Below are 27,232 nucleotides of genomic sequence, written 5' to 3'. Positions count from 1 at the left end.
CCCTAAACTTTGGCCCAAAAAAGCGGAGGAGAGCATTCGTAATCCTTTACTCTTTAAGGAGAGGGTTTGAATCGCGAAGGCCCCGACCGCCGGTCCAAGTCCACAAAATTTTCGTCAAGCGAAAAAGGGGACCGGCGCGCCGCGTCGTGTTATCTGCGAATCGATTCCGCCCGAATTTCGTATATAAAAGAGAGGGAGAGCGAGATCTCGAACCCGCGATATATCGTATCCATTAACACCAACAGCGTGTGTGTGCGGTTAGCGCCCGGCGATTTGCTTCTAGCGTATTTCGTGTGGTGTGCTGCCGCTGCGGATTCTCGTTCGACGCTCTCTTCTCTCACTCTCTATAATATAGATTATAGAGGAGAGACGACGATGAGCGACGCGGAGGAGGCAAAGGGCTACGAAAACTCACTAGGGCGACGACCTCAGAGCAGGCGAGATTACCCGCTGAATTTAAGCATATTATTAAGCGGAGGAAAAGAAACTAACTAGGATTTCCTTAGTAGGCGGCGACCGAACAGGAAAGAGCCCAGCACCGAATCCCGGTTCCGCCGCAGGGAAATGTGGTTTTGGGAGGATCCGCTTATCCCGAGGTGCGGTCGCGTTCCAAGTCCATCTTGAATAGGGCCACTACCCCTAGAGGGTGCCAGGCCCGTAGCGACCGGTGCCGTCTCGGGAGGATCTCTCCTAGAGTCGGGTTGCTTGAGAGTGCAGCTCAAGTGGGTGGTAACTCCATCTAAGGCTAAATACGCCCACGAGACCGTATAGCGAACAAGTACCGTGAGGGAAAGTTGAAAAGAATCTTTGAAGAGAGAGTTCAAGTACGTGAAACCGTTCAAGGGTAACCTAAGAAACCCAAAAGATCGAACGGGGAATCAATCGTCAGCGGCGCTGGCTTCGCGTCGGTCGGCGATGTCCCGCGGAGTCCTTGCGGCTCGCGCGCGGGCACGCTACCGTGCGGATGTCCGGCGCTCGTCGTCGTTTCACTTCTCCCCAAGTAGAACGTCGCGACCCCGCTGGGTGTCGGTCTAACGGCCCGGGTGCGGTGTCTGTCGCGTCGCCGGTAAAACGGCACGCGACAACCTCGGTCGCCCGGCCGGCTGCTCGGCGGTACGCGCAGGTATCAGGGCCCCACTATTCACGGTGCGTCGAGACCGTCGCAAGCGCGCCCCCACGGTACTCGGAGGTTACGGACTTCGCGCCGTCCCCCGGTCCTGGCCCGCTGTTGGTTACAATACGGTACACCTTCGACGGCCCGCGAACGTCTCCCGCGGTCTCGCGGGAGACCGATACCGGTCGGCGGACCGCTACTGGCTTTAGGTACTCTTAGGACCCGTCTTGGGAAAAACGGACAAAGGGGTCTAACATGTACGGGGAGTTTATTGGGACTTGTCGCGAGACCTAAAGGCGTAATGAAGTGAAGGTCGGCCCTGGCCGTCGACTTAGGGGGGATAGGCCGCGTCGCGATGCGGCCTCGCACTCCCGGGCGTCTCGTTCTAATCGCGAGAAGAGGCGCCCCGAGCGTACCGTTGAGACCGAAAAATGGTAAACTATGCCTGGTCAGGACGAAGTCAGGGAAACCCTGATGGAGGTCCGTAGCGATTCGACGTGCAAATCGATCGTCGGAACTGGGTATAGGGCGAAGACTAAACGAACCATCTAGTACTGGGTTTTCCCTCCCAAGTTTCCCTCAGGATAGCTGGCACTTACGGCCGTTCCGCACGGAAACGCGCGCGCAGTCTCATCTGGTAAAGCGAATGATTAGAGGCCTTGGGCCGAAACGACCTCAACCTATTCTCACACTTTAAATGGGTGAGATCCTCTGGCTTTCCTTATGAAATTATGAAGCCACGAAGCATCTTCGGATCAGAAGTGCAAGTGGGCCATTTTTGGTAAGCAGAACCTTGGCCTGTAGGATAACCAAACGCGAGGTTAAGGCGGGCCCCACTCGACGCTCATGGGACACCATGAAAGTCGTTGTGTTGCTAAGACCGCAGGACGGTGGCCATGGAAGTCGGAATCCGCTAGGAGTGTGTAACAACCTCACCTGCCGAGCAACTAGCCTCCCTGAAAATGGATGGCGCCTGAAAGCGTCGAGCCTATACTCTGCCGTCAGCGGCAAGTGGGGCGGCAACCGGGAGCGGGCGTTAGGTCTTCTCTCGCGTCGTCACGAAGTCCTGACGAGTAGGACGGTGAGCGCAGAAGGGTCTGGGGCGCGAGCCTGCCTGGAGCCGCCGTCGGTGCAGATCTTGTGTTAGTAGCAAATACTCCAGCGAGGCCCTGGAGGACCTGACGTGGAGAAGGGTTTCGTGTGACAGCCGTTGCACACGAGTCAGTCGATCCTAAGCCCTAGAGAAATCCTATGTCAATGACGGCGTACAATATACTCGAGTGTCGAGAAATAATAATAAATATTATACGAAAGACACACGCCCGTCGGGCGAAAGGGAATCCGGTTCCTATTCCGGAAACCACGGCAGCGGAACGCATACAATTCGGGCCCTCGTAAGAGTGTTCGATCGGGGTAACCCCAAAATAACTGAGAGACGCCGTCGGGAAGATCCGGGAAGAGTTTTCTTTTTCTGTATAAGCGTTCGAGTCCCTGGAAACCTCTAGCAGGGAGATAGGGTTTGGAACGCGAAGAGCACCGCGTTGCGGCGGTGTCCGGATCTTCCCCTCGGACCTTGAAAATCCAGGAGAGGGCCACGTGGAGGTGTCGCGCCGGTTCGTACCCATATCCGCAGCAGGTCTCCTAAGGTAAAGAGCCTCTAGTCGATAGAATAATGTAGGTAAGGGAAGTCGGCAAATTGGATCCGTAACTTCGGAATAAGGATTGGCTCTGAGGAGCGGGGCGTGTCGGGCTTGGTCGGGAAGCGGGTCTGGCTGACGTGCCGGCCTGGCGAGGTGAACGGTCGGCGTTCTCGCGCCGGTCCCGGGATCCGAGCTCGGTCCCGTGCCTTGGCCTCCCGCGGATCTTCCTTGCTGCGAGGCTTCCGTGGCGGCGCGAGCCGTCGTGGTCGTCCTCTTCGGGCCGCCATTCAACGCTCAGCTCAGAACTGGCACGGACTAGGGGAATCCGACTGTCTAATTAAAACAAAGCATTGCGATGGCCCTCGCGGGTGTTGACGCAATGTGATTTCTGCCCAGTGCTCTGAATGTCAACGTGAAGAAATTCAAGCAAGCGCGGGTAAACGGCGGGAGTAACTATGACTCTCTTAAGGACTCCGTCCGGGCGACCGGCGGATCCATGTGCCATCCCCACCTCCTCGTGGTGAGAGTCGGGCAACGCTGGCGAAAATTTCGACCGGCGGCCAACGGGGCTCTGGCTTGGCGGGGCGCTTGCGCCTCGCTTGGGTTCGTGGGGTTGCCAGCCCCTCGAGCCGACATACGACAGGCACTTCAAAGGAAAAAGGATATTCTCCCTGGCGGCAGCCTCGGGCCGCCGGTCCTGTCGTGCATTCGTCCTCCTCTCCTGAACCCAGCCCTGGTCCTTCGCGACAGCCTCCCGCTGCGGCTCGTCGTCGACAACCGCCCTCGGCTGTCCCTGCCCCTAATACCCCGCATGCCTTGCCGTACCCGTGCCCTCATTGCAATCGCGCGTTCAGCACCAAGAACGGACTCGGTCTTCATCGCCGTCGGGCGCACGAGGCCATATACAACGAGGAAATTAACGTCGAGAGGGTGAAGCGCCAGTGGAGCGCTGAAGAACAGCGCATGATGGCGAGGGAAGAGGCCTTGGCGGTTTTATCGAGGCGTTCGGTTTATCAACCAACATCTGCTCACCGTTGTTCCGAACCGCTCCCTTGATGCTATCAAGGGTATGCGGAAAAAACGGTGGGGTACCGACGCCTTGTTGCCGCCGCTCTGGAGGATCTGTCCGCCACGTCGGGAGATAGTTTTTTTCTTTCCGCTGGTGGATCCAGTCCTTCGGCCTCCCCTCAAGCGTCAGCCATCTCTCCGCGTGGGTCACCAGGCTCGCCTCCGCTTTTCACCATCTTCTCCCGGCTGGGGCGATGCGTATGGCACATTTGCCGGCGCTATTCGAGCATTAGTCCCAGTCGTGGAAGCCATCCAGGGATGGAGTTCTCGCGTCCTGACTCAGATTGGGTTAGGAGTGCTGGATGGCCAGCGGAGTGTTGATGCCGTCGGCCCGTGGATCACTGGCGTATTTCCTCCGACTGTTTCTCGTTTGCGACCGGCCTATGCGTCGCTTTGCTGCCAATCCGGGCAAGAAAGCGCGACGACGGGCGGAGTATGCGCGCGTGCAGCGCCTCTTCCGCTCGAACATGTCGCGTGTGGCCAAGGAGATCTTGGATGGGGCCTACCATGCAGGCGTGGTTCCGGATGTGCAGCGTATGTCTGCGCATTGGGGCCCGTTTGTTGCGCAGGCTTCCGTGCCTGTCGCTCCGGCTCCGCGAGTTCCATCAAAGCGTGAGCTGGGTGGCACGTGGGCACCGATCTCCTGCGAGGAGGTGGCAGCCATCAACTTGCCCCTCAACTCGGCTCCCGGATTGGACGGCATTAGCGTACGCTTATGGAGAGCGATGCCAGCGTCCATCAAAGCTCTCCTCTTCAACATCGTGCTGCATTGCGGAGGATTCCCAGTATCCATGCTGGTGAGTCGGACGGTGTTCATACCCAAGAGGGGCGAGTGTGCTCTTCCGGGCGATTTCCGTCCAATCTCCATTACCTCCGTGGCTGTGAGGCATCTGCATAAAATCTTGGCCCAGAGGCTTCGCGAGTCCAAGCTTGTAGATCTTCGGCAGCGCTGTTTCGACGATGGGTGCGGCGAAAATGTCGCCGTCCTTGCGTCCTTGCTAATGGACGCCAGGTCTCGTCGTCGAGAACTACACGTTGCTTCGCTGGACTTCGCAAAAGCCTTTGATAGTGTCAGCCATGGGGCGATCACTAATTCCTTGGCTGGCTTGGGCTTGCCTCACGGCCTTATCGATTATATCGGGCGCATTATGCGAACAGCAGCACGGTGTTTGAAGTGCGCGGTGTCAGGTCAGAGCTCTCTAAAGCGGGCAGAGGCGTCAGGCAGGGGGATCCACTGTCACCGGTGCTATTTTGCCTGGTGGTGGATGAGATCATGAGATCGATACCTGCCGACGTCGGATACCAGCTGGGAGAGCATCGTATAAACAGCATCGCTTATGTTGATGATGTTCTCCTATTCGCTGCCACCAAGTGGGGTCTTCAGACCGGCGTACATGGGAATAAAGATAGCCCATATAAATGCGCAAGATCGCGAGCAGCAGCAGTAAACCTGGAAACTAATATTTAACGAACAAAACTTTGACATACTCTGTATACAGGAACCTTACTCTTATAAGGGGAGAGTAAGAGGATATTCTGCGCCGGGCTTAAGGATCATTCAACCTGACAAAAAAGACGCATGGGTCGCCGCGGTGGTAAGAGAAGGAAAAATGGACGTCTTCCAAAACACAAGTATGGAAAACGAACATATCATGTGCTTCCAGGCTTGCGCGGGACAGGAACAGCTTTACATTATTAACATGTATTGCCAATTCTCTTTAGAAATAAAACCGTTCTTAGATGACCTAGACAATATCCTACAAAAACTCTCTGGGTGCAATATTATAGTAACCATGGACGCAAATGCCAGGTCGGACTGGTGGTTCTCCGACACCACAGACAAGAGAGGGAAGGAGCTGGAAGAATTCATCCTGTCGCACAACCTCTGCATAATGAATAAGCCAAATAACCCTAATACGTATTCGACGGAAAGGGGACAGTCGAATATAGACGTTACACTCGTCAGCGAAGGTCTGGCCAGTAAACTAAGAAACTGGAAGGTGGACACAGCGTGCACCACAAGTGACCATAATATTATTGCCTTCGAGATTGGGGACAAGACCCTAAGGAGGACGGAGTGGAGCATGCAAAATGGCTATAATCTGAAAAAAGCAAATTGGGACACCTTCGATGAATTGATTCAGGCACAATTTAACAAAGATTTTCTGAACAAATTGGAGAGCAGTAGAGCCAGCGAGGCAGCGCGGCTCTTCAATAAAACGTTACTTAAAATATGCGATAGATCTATTCCGAGAAGGAAATTGGCTAACCAAACGGTTCCGTGGTGGACCGAAGAGCTAAAAATACTTAGATCACACGCGAACAAAGCCAAAAAGCACCTCCTAAGAGCAAAGAGGTTAAATCTAGGAAACGTGAACGAATATGGGGAACTCTACAGAAGAACCAGAAATAAATATGTCTCGCTAATCAAGAAGGAGAAAACGGCTGCATGGAGAAGCTTTGTAACTAAGGCCGGAAATAAGATCCCTGGAGTATCGTTTACAAAATAGTTCGCGATAAGATAAAGAAGCCGAACTATTTCTGCACCCTAACCCTGCCCTCGGGAAAGGAAACAAATAACTGGGCGGAGACGATAAGTGCTCTTCTAGATAAATGCGTACCGCCAGACGATGTAGGCGGAGAAGGTAAAGTACACGCAGAAATAAAATCACAAAATAAAAGATATCGTAATAGTAATATGGAACAGGAAATCACGGAGGAGGAAGTGGCGGTTGCCATCAAGAGGATCAAGAAGAATAAGGCCCCAGGAGCCGATGGCGTAAAAGGAGAGATGCTAAAGGCTGTATGGGCAAGCAACAAGGAAGTCATAAGACAAGTGCTAAATATTTGCCTAAGAGAAAAAACATTTCCCGAGGAATGGAGGATAGCTTCACTGCGCATAATATTAAAGGATAGCAAGAAGGACAGAAGCTTATTAAACTCATACAGACCTATTGCACTCTTACCAGTGTTTGCGAAGATCTTTGAGAGAATTTTGATTGGTAGAATCACTAGATGTTACAAGGAGACGGGCCTGGAGTGCAAGAATCAGTTTGGCTTTAAACCAGGGTGCTCCACAGAGGACGCTCTAATTGCCTTCAGAAACGGTCTGAACACTGACAAGAGATACGTAGTGGCCCTCTTTGTGGACATCGAAGGGGCCTTTGATAACCTTTGGTGGCCCGCTATTAAGAAAAGGCTGATCATGGCAAAATGTAGTAGCACTTTAATCAGAATTATCGACAAGTACTTTAGTAAAAGAAAAGTAGTGGTAAAATCTAATTTCAAGGAGGCCCATAAATATATGCAGAAGGGTTGCCCGCAAGGGTCAATCATAGGCCCAGCAATGTGGAATTTCTGCATGGATGCGTTACTGCAAGAGCTTACAACGATAAGCGATACAGAGACAATAGCGTACGCGGATGACCTAGCGACTTTAATACGAGGGAACTCGAGGCAAGAACTGGAAAGAACTGGCGCACGTGTCTTAAAAACTATCAATGAATGGTGTGTGATACATAAATTGAAAGTATCGGCGACAAAAACTACGGCACTTATGATGAAGGGCAAATTTGACAAAGAAAGGATGCCCAGGCTAAAAATCGAGCGGCAAAACATAAAATATGCTTCCGAAGTAAGATACCTTGGTGTCTTAATTGACAGCAAATTAAGCTTCATAGCACACGCAAGATACCTAAGAGACAAACTAGTCAAATTTATGATGCAAATCAGAAGAGTCGCAAGGGACGAGTGGGGGCTCAAAAAACATGACCTGAGAATACTATACAAGGCAGTAGCAACCCCAATTACTACGTATGCGGCTGCGTTCTGGTTTGACAAGGTGTCACATGTATTAGTCAAAAGACACATTTTGGCGGCTCAGCGAGCGCTGCTCATAGTGCTCACGAAAGCATGTAGAACGACGTCGACTAGCGCCATGCAAGTAATAAGCGGAATAATGCCTTTAGACTTGGAAATTATCCAACAAGGAGTGAGTAATAAAATGAAAAGAAACTTGGACGTAGAATGGAATAACTATAGATATGAAGCGAAAGAAAACGTGAACGATAGAAATGTGGCCGCGAACGGACTTGGATGAATTTCTCGCTCGCCCGGCGAAAGCAACACGCCGCGAACGGACTTGGAAGAATTTCTCGCTCGCCCGGCGAAAGCAACACGCCGCGAACGGACTTGGAAGAATTTCTCGCTCGCCCGGCGAAAGCAACACGCCGCGAACGGACTTGGATGAATTTCTCGCTCGCCCGGCGAAAGCAACACGCCGCGAACGGACTTGGAAGAATTTCTCGCTCGCCCGGCGAAAGCAACACGCCGCGAAGCGAACTTGGAAGAATTTGTCGCTCGCCCGGCGAAAGCAACACGCCGCGAACGGACTTGGAAGAATTTCTCGCTCGCCCGGCGAAAGCAACACGCCGCGAACGGACTTGGATGAATTTCTCGCTCGCCCGGAGAAAGCAACACGCCGCGAACGGACTTGGATGAATTTCTCGCTCGCCCGGCGAAAGCACAACACGCCCGCGAACGGACTTGGAAGAAAAGAATTTGTCGCTCGCCCGGCGAAAGCAACACGCCGCGAGGGCGAACTGGAAAAAGCGGTTTGGTGTCGGCCGGAGGGTGTCGCCCGCCCAACGAAGCAACACTGCCTCGATCGGATTTGTGGTACGGGCGGCGCGTGCCGCCGGAGGTGTCGCCCGCTAACGAATAGCAACATTGCCGCGAACGGACTTGGAAGTATTTGTCGCTCGCCCGGCAAAAGCAACAACAGCCCCGAAGGACCTTGGATGAATTTCTCGCTCGCCCCGGCGAAGCAAAACACGCCGCGAACGGACTTGGGAAGAATTCTCTCGCTCGCTTCTGCGGCGAAAGCAACACGCCGCGAGGCGAACTTGGAAGATTTGTCCGCTCGCCCGGCGAAAGCAACACGCCGCGAACGGTCTTGGATGAATTTCTCGCTCGCCCGGCGAAAGCAACACGCCGCGAACGGACTTGGAAGAATTTCTCGCTCGCCCGGCGAAAGCAACACGCCGCGAACGGACTTGGATGAATTTCTCGCTCGCCCGGCGAAAGCAACACGCCGCGAACGGACTTGGAAAGAATTTCTCGCTCGCCCGGCGAAAGCAACACGCCGCGAACGGACTTGGAAGAATTCTCGCTCGCCCGGCGAAAGCAACAACGCCGCGAACGGACTTGGATGAATTTCTTCGCTCGCCCGGCGAAAGCAACACGCCGCGAACGGAATTGGAAGAATTTCTCGCTCGCCCGGCGAAAGCAACACGCCGCGAACGGACTTGGAAGAATTTCTCGCTCGCCCGGCAAAAGCAACACGCCGCGAGCGAACTTGGAAGAATTTGTCGCTCGCCCGGCGAAAGCAACACGCCGCGAGCGAACTTGGAAATTGGTCGCTCGGCCCGGCGAAAGCAACACGCCGCGAACGGACTTGGAAGAATTTCGTCGCTCGCCCGGCGAAAGCAACACGCCGCGAACGGACTTGGATGAATTTCTCGCTCGCCCGGCGAAAGCAACACGCCGCGAACGGACTTGGAATGAATTTTCTCGCTCGCCCGGCGAAAGCAACACGCCGCGAGACTGAAAGCGCGGCGAGGTCGCGCCAAAGCACGCGCAGAGAATTCTCGGCGGCGCGAAGTGTCGCCCCCGCCATGAATCTCGCGCGAACCGCGGACGATGGAATTGCTGCGGCGAAGAACCGCGACGACTTGGAAGAATTTCGTCGCCTGGGAAAGTCACGACCGGCGAACAAACCGGAGAATCTGAGAATTTCTCGCTCGCCCGGCGAAAGCAACACCGCGCGGATGGATTGGCGAAATTGCCGCCGCGGCGAAAGAACAGCCGACGGACTTGGGAAATCTCACGCCGCGACGGACGAAAGATCGCCGCGCGAGATGAACGAATGCTGCCGACGAATGCAACGCCGCGAAGCGACTGGAAGATTGGAATTTCGCCGCGACGAAAGCAACACGCCGCGAACGGACTTGGAAGAATTTCTCGCTCGCCCGGCGAAAGCAACACGCCGCGAACGGACTTGGAAGAATTTCTCGCCTTCGCCCGGCGAAAGCAACTACGCCGCGAACGGACTTGGAAGAATTTCTCGCTCGCCCGGCGAAAGCACCACGCCGCGACGGACTGGAAGAATTCTCGCTGAGCCACGCCGCGAAAGAACTGGAGAGAATTGGACGCGGAGCCACGCCGCAACAGCAACACGCCGCGAACGGACTTGGAAGAATTTCTTCGCTCGCACGGCGAAGCAACACGCCGCGAACGGACTTGGAGAATTTCTCGCTCGCCCGGCGAAAGCAACACGCCGCGAACGGACTTGGAAGAATTTCTCGCTCGCCCGGCGAAAGCACACACGCCGCGAACGGACTTGGAATGAATTTCTCGCTCGCCCGGCGAAAGCAACACGCCGCGAACGGACTTGGAAGAATTTCTCGCTCGCCCGGCGAAAGCAACACGCGCGGACGAACTTGGAAGAATTTGTCTCGCTCCGCCCTGCGAAAGCAACACGACGCCGCGGGAGCGAACTTGGAAGAATTTGTCGGGGGCTCGACCGGCAAAGCAACACGCCTCTAACGACTTGGATGAAATTTCTCGCTCGCCCGGCGAAAGCAACACGCCGCGAACGACTTTGGAAGAATTTCTTCCGCTCGCGCCGGCGAAAGCCAGACACCCTCGAACGGACTTGGAAGAATTTCTCTTTGCTCGCCGCTCGCCCGCGAAAGCAACACGCCGCGAACGGACTTGGAAGAATTTCTCGCTCGCCCGGCGAAAGCAACACGCCGCGAACGGACTTGGAAGAATTTCTTCGCTCGCCCGGCGAAAGCAACACGCCGCGAACGGACTTGGAAGAATTTCTCGCTCGCCCGGCGAAAGGCAACACGCCGCGACGGACTTGGAAGAATTTGTCCGCTCGCCCGGACGAAAGCAACACTGCCGCGGAAACGGACTTGGATGAAATTCTTCCTCGCTCGCCCGGCGAAAGCAACACGGCCGCGAACGGACTTGGAAGAATTTCTCGCTCGCCCGGCGAAAGCAACACGCCGCGAACGGACTTGGAAGAATTTCTCGCTCGCCCGGCGAAAGCAACACGCCGCGAACGGAACTTGGAAGAATTTCTCGCTCGCCCGGCGAAAGCAACACGCCGCGAACGGACTTGGAAGAATTTCTCGCTCGCCCGGCGAAAGCAACACGCCGCGAACGGACTTGGAAGAATTTCTCGCTCGCCCGGCGAAAGCAACACGCCGCGAACGGACTTGGAAGAATTTCTCGCTCGCCCGGCGAAAGCAACACGCCGCGAACGGACTTGGAAGAATTTCTCGCTCGCCCGGCGAAAGCAACACGCCGCGAACGGACTTGGAAGAATTTGTCGCTCGCCCGGCGAAAGCAACACGCCGCGAACGGACTTGGAAGAATTTCTCGCTCGCCCGGCGAAAAGCAACAGGCCGCGAACGGACTTGGAAGAATTTCTCACTCGCCCGGCAAAAGCAACACAACACGCCGCGAACGGACTTGGAAGAATTTCTCGCTCGCCCGGCGATAGCAACACGCCGCGAGCGAACTTGGAAGAATTTGTCGCTCGCCCGGCGAAAGCAACACGCCGCGAATGGACTTGGAAGAATTTCTCGCTCGCCCGGCGAAAGCAACACGCCGCGAACGGACTTGGAAGAATTTGTCGCTCGCCCGGCGAAAGCAACACGCCGCGAACGGACTTGGAAGAATTTCTCGCTCGCCCGGCGAAAGCAACAGGCCGCGAACGGACTTGGAAGAATTTCTCGCTCGCCCGGCAAAAGCAACACGCCGCGAACGGACTTGGAAGAATTTCTCGCTCGCCCGGCGAAAGCAACACGCCGCGAGCGAACTTGGAAGAATTTGTCGCTCGCCCGGCGAAAGCAACACGCCGCGAACGGACTTGGATGAATTTCTCGCTCGCCCGGCGAAAGCAACACGCCGCGAACGGACTTGGAAGAATTTCTCGCTCGCCCGGCGAAAGCAAGCAACACGCCGCGAACGGACTTGGAAGAATTTCTCGCTCGCCCGGCGAAAGCAACACGCCGCGAGCGATCTTGGAAGAATTTGTCGCTCGCCAGGACGAAAGCAACACGCCGCGAGCGAACTTGGAAAAAGCGGCTTGTGCGGCCGGAGGTGTCGCCCGCCAACGAAAGCAACACGCCGCGATCGGAATTGTGGGTACTGGCGGCGCGTGCCGCCGGAGGTGAGGCCCGCCAACAAAAGCAACACGCCGCGAACGGACTTGGATGAATTTCTCGCTCGCCCGGCGAAAGCAACACGCCGCGAACGGACTTCGAAGAATTTCTCGCTCGCCCGGCGAAAGCAACACGCCGCGAGTGAACTTGGAAAAAAGGTTTTGTCGAGTCGCGACTCTGACACGGAGAGAACATTTATATATAAAATGTTTGATTTGGAAACCACGAATATATAAAATAATATACGATCGTCGCAGAACGCGCCGCCGCCAAGTCTTCTCATGCTTGGAGGTTGCGTGTCTCGCGAGAACGTACTTTCGACTCTCGCGTCGTCTCGTATTCCTCTTCGCCGGGGATTACGGTGCGGCTCTTCTCGTTCGTCGCCGAACGCGCGCAAAATTAACGCACACTTATTTATTACGAGCACAGCATTGCCACGAGTCGGTGTCGCAAGACCGAATGGCTCTTATGTGGCGCGCACGCCTCTAGTGTGTTGGCCGCGCGGTTCCCTCTCGTTTCGTACGCAGCAGCGGAATCGTCGCGCTTACCGAGCATCTACTCCACGGATACGAGTTTGCGGGAAGAGTTGCTTCTTCCCGCTCGCTTTGTACGCCGTAGCGAAATCTTATTGCTGGTCGTGTGCGGTTAAACGCGTACGAACCAGACAGAACAGTCCTCGACGTCTAAGCATCGCCATCGTCGATCTAGCGTCAGGGTGAATCGCGCGGTCTCTCGAGACCGCGCATCATAACATTTGGGAGAATAAGAACACGAGTATTTTGATCTTGTGGATTTTTGAACGGAGAGGAGGAGGAAGAAGAGGAGAGGCGGCGGCGTCGGGGGTTTACTCTCGCCTCCGTCGTTCTCTCGTACGCTTTACATAATAGCGTTAAACACAGCAGAGTGTCGCCGACCGGCTGAGCAAGACCGGCGGCAAATAAAATGGCACATACGAGCGTGTCGCGCGCGCGTCGGTGTTTCGGCATCGAACGCGCGCGCGCGCGAAAAAGAGCTAGCGACGAGTCTTCGGGCTCGCTCGCGAGTTACTCCCTTGCGAGTAACCGAACACGAAGCTCCCTGGTTGATCCTGCCAGTAGTCATATGCTTGTCTCAAAGATTATAAATGTAATTTATTTAATTACATTTTTATTTTTTAAATAATACATATATACGTTCCAAAAAATATAAGCCATATTATTATATATGTACGTGTGTGTGGGTGTATAACTATCATTTAATACACATTCACGTTAAATCACATTATTTAATCATATTTAATAACTATATCACTAACATATATAATTAATACTTATAATAAATCATTTTTAAAGTAATTTTTTTTAAATTCTAGTTATCACTTTATCAGAATTATGAAAAAAAATTGATACAATTGTTAGAAAACTTAAATGTGCATAACTTTTTAATATATAGGCATTAATAAAATAAACATAGTGATTGTTAATTTTTTATGCTACAGCTACGCATAAAAGTACTAAAATACTTAGAACTTTAAATTACTTTAATATTCAACTGTATATATTATTATAACTTTTCTCGTTTTATACTATATTTAAAAAATAATATTTAATAATTACTTTATTGCACTTACAACTATGCATATGTATTTAATACTGTAACCATTTAAATAATAAAATATATATATAATTACTGTGTATGAAATTAATACATTCAAAATAAAAAAGTACATATGCAAAAATAAACTCTATAAAATCTATAAATAAACGTAATAATAATAAACTGTGCAATAAACGTAATAATAAACGTTCAAATATTTTATTTATTATATATTAAAATTATTATATTTAATAACCTGTCCTTTTCTTGTTTAGATCTCCTCATTTTCGCATCTCTTTTTTTGTTCTTTCTTTTCCTAAAAAGAAATATGTGATTGTTATACATAGGTGCAATAAGTCAATTCTGCAATAAATATTCTATACAAAAATAACAATAAGTTCTTAAATGTTGTATTTAATTTAAAAAAACTAATACACGCAATAATGAACAGATAGTGCATGTGTTCACCCTCTTTAAAATCAGTTTCTTATAAAAATAAAAAGTTTAGATAAGATGATAAAATAGTTAAATTGAGGTATATTATATATAACTTACAAATCTCGGTCAAATCTCTGCTTGGCTAAAATTAGCCATCTTGCAATTATATCCTCAACTTCCTTATTTGTTAAATTGGTTCTTGAAGTTCGCGCAGCATCTAACAACAAGTTTAAACAGATATGTGTGGTTATAGATTATATAAAAATTTAAAGCGACTTAATTTTATATATATATATATGTATATATGTATATATACTATTCAAAATTATTTATATTCCTATGATTACATATTATTGAATAATGATATTAGAGTTTCTAATAGCATCATCCAATATAACCATGCATAGAATGCTATATATAAAGTGTCAAAAATATGTCAATAAAAACATTTCTGTGATTAAATATTTATATACTACTTAGATACATATAGTATGCGAAGATTTTTAAAGGCATTTTTCAATTTTGCACCAGCCCAAACTATATTCCATTGCTAATTTATTTGTTAAAATATGTTTCATCATGTACGAATCACATCATGATGATCCTTACCATCCTACTAAAAGCTCAATTGTCTTGGCTAAAAATATAAAATAATTTAATTAATATTAGTTTATGATCTAAAAATATCAAAATAATAAACATTTGTTTTTCTCTTATAAAAAAAGTTAACATTACTTTTCTTTTAACTTCTTTAAAATTATTTAACATTATATAATAAATAAATATGTCCAAAATATTGCTTTTTATTAAGACATTTCAATAAAATGTTGTTTCTAATCGTAATATAAAATTATAATATTTTGTGATATACCATTTTCGTAAGCAATCACATCTTGTTTTTAAAATTGATTATCAATTTCTGTAAAATTGTTATGTTAGCAACAATTCACGCAGAATTGATATCATTAAAAAACAAATGTGTTGCTACAGAATGGTATATACAAAATATTATCATTTTATACTTCCGATTAGAAACATTTTTATTGAAATGTCTTATAAAAGCAATATTTGGACATATTATTTATTTATATAATGTTAAATAATTTTAAAGAAGTTAAAAGAAAAGTAATGTTAACTTTTTTTATAAGAGAAAAACAAATGTTTATTATTTTGATATTTTTAGATCATAAACTAATATTAATTAATTATTTTATATTTTTAGACAAGACAATTGAGCTTTTTAGGAGGTAAGGATCATCATGATGTGATTTCGTACATGATGAAACATATTTTAACAAATAAATTAGCAATGGAATATAGTTGGGCTGGTGCAAAATTGAAAAATGCCTTTAAAAATCTTCGCATTACTATATGTATCATAAGTAAGTATATAAATATTTAATCACAGAAATGTTTTTATTGACATATTTTTGACACTTTATATATAGCATTCTATGCATGGTTATATTGGATGATGCTATTAGAACTCTAATATCATTATTCAATAATATGTAATCATAGGAATATAAAATAATTTTGAATAGTATATATACATATATACATATATATATATATATAAATTAAGTCGCTTTAAATTTTTATATAATCTATAACCACACATATCTGTTTAAATTTGTTGTTAGATGCTGCGCAAACTTCAAGAACCAATTTAACAAATAAGGAAGTTGAGGATATAATTGCAAGATGGCTAATTTTAGCCAAGCAGAGATTTGACCGAGATTTGTAAGTTATATATAATATACCTCAATTTAACTATTTTATCATCTTATCTCAAACTTTTTATTTTTATAAGAAACTGATTTAAAGAGGGTGAACACATGCACTATCTGTTCATTATTGCGTGTATTAGTTTTTTTAAATTAAATACAACATTTAAGAACTTATTGTTATTTTTGTATAGAATATTTATTGCAGAATTGACTTATTGCACCTATGTATAACAATCACATATTTCTTTTTAGGAAAAAGGAAGAACAAAAAAAGAGATGCGAAAATGAGGAGATCTAAACAAGAAAAGGACAGGTTATTAAATATAATAATTTTAATATATAATAAATAAAATATTTGAACGTTTATTATTACGTTTATTGCACAGTTTATTATTATTACGTTTATTTATAGATTTTATAGAGTTTATTTTTGCATATGTACTTTTTTTATTTGAATGTATTAATTTCATACACAGTAATTATATATATATTTTATAATTTAAATGGTTACAGTATTAAATACATATGCATAGTTGTAAGTGCAATAAAGTAATTATTAAATATTATTTTTTAAATATAGTATAAAACGAGAAAAGTTATAATAATATATACAGTTGAATATTAAAGTAATTTAAAGTTCTAAGTATTTTAGTACTTTTATGCGTAGCTGTAGCATAAAAAATTAACAATCACTATGTTTATTTTATTAATGCCTATATATTAAAAAGTTATGCACATTTAAGTTTTCTAACAATTGTATCAATTTTTTTTCATAATTCTGATAAAGTGATAACTAGAATTTAAAAAAAATTACTTTAAAAATGATTTATTATAAGTATTAATTATATATGTTAGTGATATAGTTATTAAATATGATTAAATGATGTGATTTAACGTGAATGTGTATTAAATGATAGTTATACACCCACACACACGTACATATATAATAATATGGCTTATATTTTTTGGAACGTATATATGTATTATTTAAAAAATAAAAATGTAATTAAATAAATTACATTTATAATCTTTGAGACAAGCATATGACTACTGGCAGGATCAACCAGGGAGCTTCGTGTTCGGTTACTCGCAAGGGAGTAACTCGCGAGCGAGCCCGAAGACTCGTCGCTAGCTTTTTTTCGCGCGGGCGCGCGTTCGATGCCGAAACACCGACGCGCGCGCGACACGCTCGTATGTGCCATTTTATTTGCCGCCGGTCTTGCTCAGCCGGTCGGCGACACTCTGCTGTGTTTAACGCTATTATGTAAAGCGTACGAGAGAACGACGGAGGCGAGAGTAAACCCCCGACGCCGCCGCCTCTCCTCTTCTTCCTCCTCCTCTCCGTTCAAAAATCCACAAGATCAAAATACTCGTGTTCTTATTCTCCCAAATGTTATGATGCGCGGTCTCGAGAGACCGCGCGATTCACCCTGACGCTAGATCGACGATGGCGATGCTTAGACGTCGAGGACTGTTCTGTCTGGTTCGTACGCGTTTAACCGCACACGACCAGCAATAAGATTTCGCTACGGCGTACAAAGCGAGCGGGAAGAAGCAACTCTTCCCGCAAACTCGTATCCGTGGAGTAGATGCTCGGTAAGCGCGACGATTCCGCTGCTGCGTACGAAACGAGAGGGAACCGCGCGGCCAACACACTAGAGGCGTGCGCGCCACATAAGAGCCATTCGGTCTTGCGACACCGACTCGTGGCAATGCTGTGCTCGTAATAAATAAGTGTGCGTTAATTTTGCGCGCGTTCGGCGACGAACGAGAAGAGCCGCACCGTAATCCCCGGCGAAGAGGAATACGAGACGACGCGAGAGTCGAACGTACGTTCTCGCGAGACACGCAACCTCCAAGCATGAGAAGACTTGGCGGCGGCGCGTTCTGCGACGATCGTATATTATTTTATATATTCGTGGTTTCCAAATCAAACATTTTATATAAATGTTCTCTCCGTGTCAGAGTCGCGACTCGACAAAATCCGTTCTCGACCCGTTCGGGCGATTCTTCGTTTGTCAACGTCGAGAGCGCGACACGTACAATATTAATCTCTCCTACCCTCTTATAGTACCCAACCGACCGGCCAAGCGGTCGGCGACGGTACGGAGAGCGGTCGAAACACGCCGGAGTGGCGAGAGACTCGAGAAAGTACGTTTACGACTCGTCCGGACTCGCTCGACTCGTTCGACGCGCCGAGCGCGACGTATCTCTTATAGTACCCAACCGGCCGGCCAGGCGGTCGGCGACGCACGGTCCTACGCACGGCCGTATGCGAGCGCGAGCGCCGAAAGGCGCGTTCAATCGAGACATAGTCGCGGAGAGCGAACGATCGAAAAGTCCTATTGTACGATAAAATATTATCACGATAGCCGTATGGCGAATGTCAAACAACGATAATTAGCATTAATTAAGAAGGAAACAAACGAAATGCCGGGACAATGAGGTATAAGCACCGACGGTACCTCCGGGCCGAGAGGCACCTTCCGGGCCGGGCGGCACCTCCGGGTCGGGCGGCACCTCCGGGCCGGGCGACACCTCCGGGAACCACGGCCGACCGGCGACACCTCCGGGCCGGGCGACACCTCCGGAACCACGGCCGACCGGCGGCACCTCCGGGCCGGGCGACACCTCCGGGAACCACGGCCGACCGGCGGCACCTCCGGGCCGGGCGGCACCTCCGGGCCGGGCGACACCTCCGGGAACCACGGCCGACCGGCGACACCTCCGGGCCGGGCGACACCTCCGGGAACCACGGCCGACCGGCGACACCTCCGGGACGGGCGGCACCTCCGGACGACCGAATGATCTCTCGAAGTCAGACGACCGCCGGCGGTACCTCCGGAACACTTAACGACGATTTACGGCGCCGCAACGAGGAGAGCTACGTAAAAACGTTTCGGACGAAAGTTACTTACTATTCGGCGCTCGCTCGACATGAGGGCGCTGTCCGATTACTAACTCGAAACGTGTCTCTCAAACCCACGTGTCGGAGACATATATTTCGAATTATTACGGATGATACGCAACACGCAAGCTGCGGTGACCGCGATTACGGTACGGAACACTCGCCCGATGCGAAATCACGCGCGCGGCAACCGAGACGGCTCGTTACGGGCGTGATTATACGTGCGGCACCACATAACGGCCGGCGTCAACTTAGGGGACGGACGGCACCTCCGGGACGGGCGACACCTCCGGACGACCGAATGATTTTACCAAGTCCGTCGCCCGCCGGCGGTACCTCCGGGGCACTTGACGGCGAGTAGCGCCGCTACGAGGAGATAATGCTACGATACGGAAATACGTTTCGGACAAAGGTTTCGTACTTTTCGACGCTCCGCACGACCGCGCGACACGATTATTACGATATCTGCTAATTCCCGGCTACCACTCGTCGGATGCACAATCTTCGAGATTCTACGACCGATACGTGGACGAATGCAGGCAGGATGCCGATAAGCGAAGCCGGAGTGTTTGCACGAATAAACTTTCCGATGCGTCCTCATTTAATTAATCTCATTTAGCTCGCTCGTTAGCGGTACAAGCGAGAACTCGGGAACAGGCGCAAGTTCGCTCGCGGCGCGTTGCTCTCGCCGGCGAGCGAGAAATTTTTCCAGGCCCGATAGCGGCGTGTTGCCTTGATTAGCGGGCGACACCTCCGGCGGCACGCGCCGCCCGTAACCCAAGTACGATCGCGGCGTGTTGCTTTCGTTGGCGGGCGACACCTCCGGCGGCACGCGCCGCTCGTAACCCAAGTCCGATCGCGGCGTGTTGCATTCGTTGGCGGGCGACACCTCCGGCGGCACGCGCCGCCCGTAACTCAAGTCCGATCGCGGCGTGTTGCTTTCGTTGGCGGGCGACACCTCCGGCCGCACAAGCCGCTTTTTCCAAGTTCGCTCGCGGCGTGTTGCTTTCGCCGGGCGAACGACAAATTCTTCCAAGTTCGCTCGCGGCGTGTTGCTTTCGCCGGGCGAGCGAGAAATTCATCCAAGTCCGTTCGCGGCGTGTTGCTATCGCCGGGCGAGCGAGAAATTCATCCAAGTCCGTTCGCGGCGTGTTGCATTCGCCGGCGAGCGAGAAATTCTTCCAAGTCCATTCGCGGCGTGTGTTGCTTTCGCCGGGCGAGCGAGAAATTTTTCAAGTCCGATACGCGGCGTGTGCTTTCGTTGGCGGGCGACACCACCGGCGGCACGCGCCGCCCGTACCACAAGTCGATCGCGGCGTGGCCTTTTGTAGGCGGGCGACACCTCCGGCCGCACAAGCCGCTTTTCCAAGTTCGCTAGCGGCGTGTTGCTTTTGCCGGGCGAGCGAGAAATTCATCAAGTCCGTTCGCGGCGTGTTGCTTTCGCCGGGGCGAGCGACAAATTCTTCCAAGTCAGTCGCGGCGTGTTGCTTTCGTTGGCGGCGACACCTCCGCGGCACGCGCCGCCCGTACTCCAAGTCCGATCGCGGCGTGTTGCTTTCGTTGTCGGGCGACACCTCCGGCCGCACAAGCCGCTTTTTTCCAAGTTCGCTCGCGGCGTGTTGCTTCGCGGGCGAGCGACAAATTCTTCCAAGTTCGCTCGCGGCGTGTTGCTTTCGCCGGGCGAGCGAGAAATTCTTCCAAGTCCGTTCGCGGACGTGTTGCTTTCGCCGGGCGAGCGAGAAATTCTTCCAAGTCCGTTCGCGGCGTGTTGCTTTCGCCGGCGAGCGAGAAATTCATCCAAGTCCGTTCGCGGCGTGTTGCTTTCGCCGGCGAGCGACAAATTCTTCCAAGTTCGCTCGCGGCGTGTTGCTTTCGCCGGGAGAGCGAGAAATTCTTCCAAGTCCGTTCGCGGCGTGTTGCTTTCGCCGGGCAAGCGAGAAATTCACTCCCAGTGTCCGTTCGCTGGTCGGTGTTGATTTCGCCGGGCGAGCGACAACTCTTCCAAGTCCGTTCGCGGCGCGTGTTGCTTTCGTTGGCGGGGCGAACCTCCGGCGGCACACGCCGCCCGTACCCCAACCAGAAAAAATGGTGTCGATAACTACTCGATCGCAGGATGGGCTAGAGGTGCGTGACTTCGTCAGCTGGGAGTGACAGCGACATCATAACTACCTTTCGACCGCCCACATAGTCCGTTTTCTTTTTTTTCACACCAGTGTTACCGAGTATGCACAGCGTCGCGATTTGTTTCCAGATTGCGTTGCGACGGTTCGGGTTCTCCGCGAGAGGTACAACGCCGACGGCCAGGTACCTAAGTCGGATACAGACGATTCCGGTTCTCGACATCGACAACTTGCGGAAACCCGATGATTCGACCGTTAGTCGCCGTTGCCGTCGTAGCGGGTGTGACGGTGAGGGGATCCCGACGACGGCGGGACTGGCCCGCCGTACGCAAACCGGGCTCTCGTTGCTGCTGCGCGAACCGGCCCGGAGGACCGGGTTTTGGTTTCGCCTAGTAGTGTCAATATTGTTTTGGCGTGTTCCGACTCACGAGACTCCTTAGAGATATCATTGCCACCTTCGACTAGAGAGGATACGGCCTTAGAGGCGTTCAGGCATAATCCCACGGATGGTAGCTTCGCACGCATCACCGGCCGCTCGATCCGAGTGCGTGAACCAAATGTCCAGAACCTGCGGTTCCTCTCGTATGAGCAGGATTACTATCGGCAATGTACTAGTCATCAGTAGGGTAAACTACCTTGTTCTCACGGACTGCGTCTTCAACCCTAGCTCCCGTTCCTGTTGGCGGGTGAACAATTTCCGACTATGGCGAATTCTGCTTCGCAATGATAGGAAGAGCCGACATCGAAGGATCAAAAAGTCGACGGTCGCTATGAACGCTTGGCCGCCACAAGCCAGTTATCACTGTGGTAACTTTCGACACCTCTTGCTGCAAAATCTTCTAAGCAAAAAGAATCGATAGGCCAGTGATTTAGCTTTCTCAGTCTCTATTGCGTACTGAATCATCGAGATCAAGCCAGCTTTTTCACCTTTTGCTCTACGCGAGGGTTTTCTGTCCTTTCGCCTGAGCTGGCACTTAGGACACCTGCGTTATTCTTTGACAGATGTACCGCCCCAGTCAAACTCCCCGCCTGGCAGTGTCCTCGAATCGGATCACGCGGGAGTATTAACGGCGATCGGCCGAGGCCTCACGCCACTCTGACACGCTTGGCTCTAGAACACCGTGACCGCCGGGGCGCGAAGCCCTCGGGGCACGCGCTCCGCCTAACCGAGTAAGTAAGGAAACGATGAAAGTAGTGGTATTTCACCGGCGATGTTGCCATCTCCCACTTATGCTACACCTCTCATGTCTCCTTACAGTGCCAGACTAGAGTCAAGCTCAACAGGGTCTTCTTTCCCCGCTAATTTTTCCAAGCCCGTTCCCTTGGCAGTGGTTTCGCTAGACAGTAGATAGGGGGACAGTGGGAATCTCGTTAATACCATTCATGCGCGTCACTAATTAGATGACGAGGCATTTGGCTACCTTAAGAGAGTCATTGTTACGACCGCACCGGGGGGGTCTGGGGGGGCGGTTAGCCCCCCCAGTAAGCGCCCCAGCGGTGCCGGGCGGCTACATCGCGGTTACTCCCCTTCCGCTAGAATCGGGATCCACACCTGGGATTTCCCCCTTACAGCGCACATACACTGCGTATTACGTACGCCAGGACAAGCAGATCCTTCAGACGTAGGGGCGCGGTTTCACCACGCAACACAATTGACTATGGAATAGGTTAGGTTTTGCGTCACATGGACGCGATCCACCATTCCTACTCTCTTTATTGTACATGTGTGGTGACGCCCCAGGTAGCAAGGCACCGATCCACGCAGGCCGAATCATATTTACGTCCAACCGTGCAATGGATGGGCTGGATCGCCCAGAGGGCTTCCCAAATGCTTAAGGGAATGCGTACACATGAAATTTCTCACGAGACACACACTGCGCCAGGCGCCCTAGCTTCCACGCCCGTGAGAGTCCGACACCAATTGGTAGGGCACCGGTAGCCTCCCGGTGGGGCTCCCTACCTCCCTCACTACCCGGTGTTAGTCTAAGTCGCATGTATGACAGCTTCAGCATGCCTCGGACCCCGAACTGTGCATTCTCCAGCGCCAGATCAGTCGACTCGGCCACGCATTCGCCACCATCAGCAACCCCGACAACGTTAGACGGGTCACCGTCGCGTACCTCGCTATTAGGCTACGCTGCCGATCGCCGCTACGACAGGGCCGGACGCTTTGCCCAGAACCTGGGATCGCTTTATTCCTTCCACTGTCGTTTTATGGGTAAACTGTGATCGGTTCGCCCGTTTACCCGCGCTTGCTTAAATTTCTTCACGTTGACATTCAGAGCACTGGGCAGAAATCACATTGCGTCAACACACCGCGAGGGCCATCGCAATGCTTTGTTTTAATTAGACAGTCGGATTCCCCTAGTCCGTGCCAGTTCTGAGCTGAGCGTTGAATGGCGGCCGAAGAGGACGACCACGACGGCTCGCGCCGCCACGGAAGCCTCGCAGCAAGGAAGATCCGCGGGAGGCCAAGGCACGGGACCGAGCTCGGATCCCGGGACCGGCGCGAGAACGCCGACCGTTCACCTCGCCCAGGCCCGGCACGTCAGCCAGAACCCGCTTCCCGACCAAGCCCGACACGCCCCGCTCCTCAGAGGCCAATCCTTATTCCGAAGTTACGGATCCAATTTGCCGACTTCCCTTACCTACATTATTCTATCGACTAGAGGCTCTTTACCTTGGAGACCTGCTGCGGATATGGGTACGAACCGGCGCGACACCTCCACGTGGCCCTCTCCTGGATTTTCAAGGTCCGAGGGGGAAGATCCGGGACACCGCCCGCAACTGCGGTGCTCTTCGCGTTCCAAACCCTATCTCCCTGCTAGAGGTTTCCAGGGAACTCGAACGCTTCTACAGAAAAGAAAACTCTTCCCGGATCTCCCGACGGCGGTCTCCAGGTCATTTTGGGTTACCCCGACGAACACTCTTACGAGGGCCCGAATTGTATGCGGTTCCGCTGCCGGGTTCCGGAATAGGAAACCGGATTCCCTTTCGCCCGACGGGCGTGTGTCTTTCGTATAATATTTATTATTATTTCTCGACACTCGAGTATATTGTACGCCGTCATTGACATAGGATTTCTTCCTAGGGCTTAGGATCGACTGACTCGTGTGCAACGGCTGTTCACACGAAACCCTTCTCCACGTCAGTCCTCCAGGGCCTCGCTGGAGTATTTGCTACTACCACCAAGATCTGCACCGACGGCGGCTCCAGGCAGGCTCGCGCCCAGACCCTTCTGCGCTCACCGTCGCGACCCTCCTACTCGTCAGGGCTTCGTGACGACGCGAGAGAAGACTACGCCCGCTCCCGGTTGCCGCCCCACTTGCCGCTGACGGCAGAGTATAGGCTCGACGCTTCAGCGCCATCCATTTTCAGGGCTAGTTGCTTCGGCAGTGTGAGTTGTTACACACTCCTTAGCGGATTCCGACTTCCATGGCCACCGTCCTGCTGTCTTAAGCAACCAACGCCTTTCATGGTGTCCCATGAGCGTCGAGTTGGGCGCCTTAACTCTGCGTTTGGGTTCATCCCACAGCGCCCAGTTCTGCTTACCAAAAATGGCCCCACTTGGCACTATGATCCGAAGATGCTCGTGGCTTCATAATTCAAGAAAGCCAGAGATCTCACCCATTTAAAGTTTGAGAATAGGTTGAGGGTCGTTTCGGCCCCAAGGCCTCTAATCATTCGCTTTTACCAGATGAGACTCGCGCGCGTTCCGTGCGGAACGGCCGAGTGCCAGCTATCCTGATGAGAAACTTCGGAGGGAACCAGCTACTAGATGGTTCGATTAGTCTTTCGCCCCTATACCCAGTTCCGACGATCGATTTGCACGTCAGAATCGTACGGACCTCCATCAGGGTTTCCCCTGACTTCGTCCTGACCAGGCATAGTTCACCATCTTTCGGGTCCCAACGTGTACGCTCTGGGTGCGCCTCTTCTCGCGATGAGAACGAGACGCCCCGGGAGTGCGAGGCCGCATCGCGACGCGGCCCATTCCTCCCTAGGTCGACGGCCAGGGCCGACCTTTCACTTTTCATTACGCCTTTAGGTCTCGCGACAAGTCCCAATGACTCGCGTACATGTTAGACTCCTTGGTCCGTGTTTCAAGACGGGTCCTAAGAGTACCCAAAGCAGTAGCGTCGCCGACCGGTATCGGTCTCCCGCGAGACCGCGGGAGACGTTCGCAGGCCTGTCGAAGGTGTACCGTACTGTAACCAACAGCGGGCCAGGACCGGGGACGGCGCGAAGTCCGTAACCTCCGAGTACCGTGGCGCGCGCTTGCGACGGTCTCGACGCACCGTGAATAGTGCGGCCTGATACCTTGCGCGTACCGCCGAGCAGCCGGCCGGGCGACCGAGGGTTTGTCGCGTGCCGTTTTACCGGCGACGCGACAGGACACCGCACCCGGGCCGTAGACCGACACCCAGCGGGTCGCGACGTTCTACTTGGGGAGAAGTGCACGACGACGAGCGCCGGACATCGGCGCACGGTAGCGTGCCCGCGCGCGAGCCCAAGGACTCCGCGGGACATCGCCGACCGACGCGAAGCCAGCGCCGCTGAACGATGAATCTCCCCGTTCGATCTTTTGGGTTTCTTAGGTTTACCCCTGAACGGTTTCACGTACTCTTGAACTCTCTCTTCAAAGTTCTTTTCAACTTTCCCTCACGGTACTTGTTCGCTATCGGTCTCGTGGTCGTATTTAGCCTTAGATGGAGTTTACCACCCACTTAGAGCTGCACTCTCAAGCAACCCGACTCTAAGGAGAGATCCTCCCGAGGCGCGCACCGGTCGCTACGGGCCTGGCACCCTCTACGGGTAAGTGGCCCCATTCAAGATGGACTTGGACGCGACGCGGCACCTCGGGATAAGCGGATCCTCCCAAACACCACATTTCCCTGCGGCGGAACCGCGGGATTCGGTGCTGGGCTCTTTCCTGTTCGCTCGCCGCTACTAAGGAAATCCTGGTTAGTTTCTTTTCCTCCGCTTAATAATATGCTTAAATTCAGCGGGTAATCTCGCCTGCTCTGAGGTCGTCGCATAGTGGAGTTTTCGTAGCCGTTTGCCTCCTCCGCGTCGCTCATCGTCGTCTCTCCTCTATAATATATATTATAAGAGGGAGAGAGAGAGAGCGTCGAACGAGAGAGCAGCAGCGGCAGCACACGAAATACGCGAGAAGGCAAATCGCCGGGGCGCTAACCGCACACACACTCGTTGGTGGTAATGGAGACGATATATCGCGGGGGTTCGAGATTCTCGGATCTCCCTTCTCTTTTATATACGAAATTCGGGCGGAATCGATTCGACGAGTACACGACGCGGCGCGCCGGTCCCCTTTTTTTCGCTTTACGAAAATTTCGTTAGCTCGGACACGCGGGTCGGCTCGCGATTCAAAACCCTTCTCCGTAAAGAGGTAAAGGATTACGAATGCTCTCTCCGCCGGACGACGACGCGCCGTATATTTTCTCCGTAATACCGTTATGTGTGCGGGCAAGGGCGCCTCGGCATAAGACGCGCGAGCGCTATCGCACCGAGAGACGCGGCACAGAGTGCGAGAGCAGTCCGGTCAGTCTGTGTGATTGTACGGAGAGGAGAGACGGTGAGACAAGCGCTACCTACTTTCGGGAGACAACGACGCACGCGCCGCTCTAGGGAAAGCGGTGCCATTCACCGTCCTGACCCTTTTTTTGGCCTTTTGTTGCTCCCTTCGCGCGCGCTTCTTACTCTCATCCCATTTCTCCTCGGCTCTCGCGTACACACACGACTTGGATACACAAACACGCTCCCACTCTTAATTCGCGCAGCATTCTCTGGGCGCGCGTTCGCCAACGTTTTACACGCTTGTGCGCTTCACCTCCTCATTATTATTATTATTTCGGTGTTGTCATTTCAGACGACGCCAGGATTTGCACCGCGGCCGGTCGGCGCGGCACAGACACCTCGGGCGAACGTCCAACGATCGCTCGTACGCCCTTGTAAGCGTTGCACAGGGCACAGGCGACGCGCGCGCCATTCTCTGGTCGCCCGGCGTCGTGGCCGTGCGCGCTTTTCGGGCGCAAGCAGTTTTAGGGTACTAAAAACACCCTCAGCCAGGCGTGGTCCGGGAATTGTATCCGTGGACCGCAATGTGCGTTCGAAATGTCGATGTTCATGTGTCCTGCATTCACAAGTTGACGCGCAATTAGCCTGCGTCTTCATCGACCCACGAGCAAGTGATCCACCGTTCAGGGTAATCGTTCGAAATTTTGTCGTTCGCGAAGAAACGCGCTTCTCGTTCAACCATCGTGGTCTCTTCTCTCGGACGAGAGAGGAGAGAGAATAATCGTGGTGGCTCTTCGATCAGCCTGTCCGCGCGCGTCCGAGGAACGCGCGCGGACCGCCGCCTCTCGCCAGGAAGGCTACGGC

General features: G+C 51.5%; 4 pseudogenes; 1 reads left to right on the top strand and 3 right to left on the bottom strand.

Moving 5' to 3' along the window:
• Positions 1-446: 446 nt before the first annotated feature.
• On the top strand, positions 447-2,777 carry LOC146721145 (large subunit ribosomal RNA; annotated as a pseudogene).
• LOC146721144 (uncharacterized) lies at positions 2,496-4,074 on the bottom strand (annotated as a pseudogene).
• A 17,187-nt stretch (positions 4,075-21,261) lies between these two features.
• Positions 21,262-25,863, bottom strand: LOC146721143 (large subunit ribosomal RNA; annotated as a pseudogene).
• Positions 25,864-26,906: 1,043 nt separating this feature from the next.
• Positions 26,907-27,059, bottom strand: LOC146721142 (5.8S ribosomal RNA; annotated as a pseudogene).
• Between the last annotated feature and the right edge of the window lie 173 nt (positions 27,060-27,232).

This window comes from Nylanderia fulva, unplaced genomic scaffold, assembly GCF_048542155.1.
Source record: "Nylanderia fulva isolate GAGA-0341 unplaced genomic scaffold, ASM4854215v1 Scaffold540, whole genome shotgun sequence".
NCBI lineage: Eukaryota > Metazoa > Arthropoda > Insecta > Hymenoptera > Formicidae > Nylanderia > Nylanderia fulva.
Note: the sequence above shows the minus strand (reverse complement) of the source record. Positions and strands in the feature narration are given on the sequence as shown.